The sequence below is a fragment of the Chrysochloris asiatica genome, unplaced genomic scaffold (genome assembly GCF_000296735.1).
Source record: "Chrysochloris asiatica unplaced genomic scaffold, ChrAsi1.0 scaffold00032, whole genome shotgun sequence".
Taxonomy (NCBI): domain Eukaryota; kingdom Metazoa; phylum Chordata; class Mammalia; order Afrosoricida; family Chrysochloridae; genus Chrysochloris; species Chrysochloris asiatica.
Genome location: NW_006408550.1, coordinates 21,484,452 through 21,487,808, shown reverse-complemented (window position 1 = coordinate 21,487,808; position 3,357 = coordinate 21,484,452). Strand labels below are relative to the sequence as shown.

The following is a 3,357-nucleotide window of genomic DNA, read 5'->3' as shown; positions in this document are numbered from 1 at the left end:
CTGGAGCCATGTTGGTATATAAAGAACTTAAATAAAATGTTCAGAGGGATATGTTGAAGGGTGGTCAAAATCTGTCACTATACACTGTCACCATCTATGAGCTTTTAGGGAGTTATCTGCCATGTTTTTCAAAGGACACTAAGAGTTACTACCTGCACTGGTAACACCCAGAAGAATAAAGGTGTCCAAGCTCTATCTAAATACAGCCACTCACAGCCAGACTGTCAGCACTAAGATTTCTAGAACTCTCTCTGTATGTCCAGCTCTTCAACCAGGAACTAATAACAAATTTAAAAATAATAACTTAATTGTGCTGCTGTATACAGCTCTAGAGGCATCGGGTTTAGAATCTACTGTATAGTATGAAGATAATTCAAACATTCATAAAAACGTATCTTTCAATGTAGATGTTGACTTTATAACTATCAGTTTATATAATAGTATTCTCTTGCATAATACAATTGCTAGTGATTGTGATTCAAGAAGCAAAATGATCTTCTATTCTGACAGGAAAGGCATCTTGCAGTGCATTCTGAAAGGACAATGTATTTACACCCACATTCACAAAACAACAGTGCATTGGAAACCCCTATCAGTTTCCTTAGCAGAAATAGCCTCATCTTTCTCCTATTTATAATCATCTTGGTTGCTTTTTTTTTTAGTGCCCATTGTTTATTTCTTCCACATATGGGTCAGCTCATACACACACCACACACAGGTGCTGGAATCGTGGGAGAGGGTAGCACCCCCAGTCTCTGGTGTGAGAGGGGAAGAGAAGGATGCTTTCTCTCCCATTCTCACTGGGGACTGAGGGGGGATCAATGGACAAGCTCCACCCCTTCCACCTCTCAGCCAACGAGAAGCCACCCAGGTGACATGTTTAGTTCCAACCATTATCAGTAAGTGGAGAAGTGATTGGCCTGGTCCCAACCATTACAAGTGAAGGTGTAAATGGTAAAGGAAGGTACAGTTTGGATTAGGTCAGGAGAGGGGGCAGGTGACACCATCAGAAGCATGTGGTGGTGGCGGTGGGGGTCAGTTATAGGCTTCTGGGCTGTCTAGTCTCTGGCTCAGGAGGAAGGGGTCAGGAAATGGTTGGGGCTTATTGTCTGGCATTCATCATGTCCACAAATTCAGACTTGAGGGACGCACCACCCACCAGGAAGCCATCCACATCAGGCTGGCTTGCCAGTTTCTTGCAGGTGGCTGTGGTCACAGAACCTCCATAAATGATACGAGTACTTTGAGCCACTGCATCAGAGACACTGGACTTGAGCCACCCCTGAGCTTTTCATGTACTTCCTGCGCCTGCTGGGGTGTTGCAGTCTTGCCAGTACCAATGGCCCACACAGGCTCATAAGCCAAGACGACCTTGCTCTAGTCGGTCACATTAACTGCGATGACCTTGGTTTGCTCGAAAATGACCTTTCAGTGATGCCAGCTTCCCTCTCATCTAGCTTCTCCACAATGCAGGCGATTACTCCGAGACCCTCTGCCAGGGTATGGGGCATTTTCTGCTCAATCAGCTCATCTGACTTTCCAAAGACATGCCTTCTTTCCGAGTGCCCCAGGATTACCCAGGTGGCTCCACAGTCTTGGATCATGCCAGGGCTGATCTCCCCCGTGAAGGCCCCATTAGTTACTTTGTAGCAGTTCTGAGCAGCCACAGAAATCTTGGGATCTAGCTTCTGCCTGGCAAAATCGATGTAGGCAGAAGGGGGTGCACAGACAACCTCGGTATCGGCCGGCACATTGGCGGTATTCAGAGTGGTGATGAGTTCCCTTAAAACCTTCTTTCTCCTGTTCATCTTCCAGTTCCACCCTACGAAGAACTAACTCCCAGGAGCCATTGCGTTAGAGCCGAGACACTGAAGGTCAGTACCACCTTACATCGCTTTTTGAAAAAGAAAAAAAATTAAGAAGCAACCGACAAGGCTTTTTTTTAAGGTATTTATATTTCTTTCATTTTTGTATACTGTGTTTTATCCATTTTCAGGACAATCTAAGATTAGTGCTCTGTTTCTCCTTGCTTTATGTGTTCTTGAGTCCCCCCACACCATGACTCCATTTAAATTACCCTTCCTAGGATGTATCTTTGGGGTTGCTAGCACAAGCAAAGTGAAATGTATGAATTTTATGTGAATGCATACCATCTCAAATTTCTAAGCATGGTTTCTTTTTAGAACATGAGAAGGTTGTCCAGAGGAATTTAATACCGGCTGGGCATGCTGAACTTGCACAGTTCTCAGCACCAGAGTGAATACCACCTTAGTAATTATAACTCTTATGGCAAATCATAGTGGCCCTGTAAAGGGTTTCCAAGGAGCAGCTGCTGGGTTTGAACTACCCCCTTGAAATTAGCAGTTCAAAGCTTATTATATGCCAATACTAACCTCTGGGATATTGAAACAACCTGGAGAGCTTTTTCAAAAATAATGTTGGAAACTCAACATAGACTAATTAAATCATAATCCTGGGGATAGTGGGGTAGGTCCAAGGTATCAGTGTATTGAGAAATCACCTTGATGAGATAAGCACCCAGTTGAAAACCACTGCTGTAGGGTGAGTCATTCATTCAGGGCAACAATGAGCCTTCTGTTTTGTGTAACTTCTTGTTGTGAATTGAGTGAAAGTTTACAGAGTAGACCATCAGTCTTACAATCAACAAATCATAGCCTTCATTTCATTTCAATTATTACAATGTTCTCAGTGTAACTTACTTCTCCCATTTCTTTCCTGTGATGTGTGTTTCCTTTGCTTCTCCTTTCCCAAACCCTTCTAAACTCTGTCTTTTAGTAAATGCTGCTATTTTGATCTTGCATAGTTGACCATTGTATAGTGCGTATACCTCCCTAATGTTGTTGACCTCCCTATATACCTATCTAGTACTTGGCTGAAAATTGAGCCACAAAGGGGAGTTCAGTTCCAGGCCTGAAGGAGGACTAAGGGCCTAGTCTCTTTCTGAGCAGTAAGCCTGGTCTTCTCTTTATAATTTTGAATTTTGTTCCATATTTTCTCCCAATATTCTAGGACCTTCTAATGTGGTCCCTTACAGGGAAGTTGGTAGTGGTAACTTGGTAACATCTAGTTCTTCTAGTGCAAAAAAGCTTTGTAACTATTCAAAGACAGATTTAAGAGCTTATGGTGGTGCAAATATAATTCTCACTGGGCTAGGAAATCATACTTTACATATTGAAAGAAAGCTTTTCAGTGTGGAAGAATCATTATGCTAAGAAGTCCTGTATATTTCAGGACCATTATGATACTGAAGGAAGAAGTCCTAGGTTCATTGTAGGAATTGGCAAAGAACAAGGCATCAGGAATTGATGGAATAAAAATTGAAATCTTTCAAGAAAG

General features: G+C 42.6%; 1 pseudogene; it reads right to left on the bottom strand.

Annotated features, from left to right (window-relative positions):
- Nucleotides 1-1,102: 1,102 nt before the first annotated feature.
- LOC102836535 lies at nucleotides 1,103-1,874 on the bottom strand (annotated as a pseudogene).
- Between the last annotated feature and the right edge of the window lie 1,483 nt (nucleotides 1,875-3,357).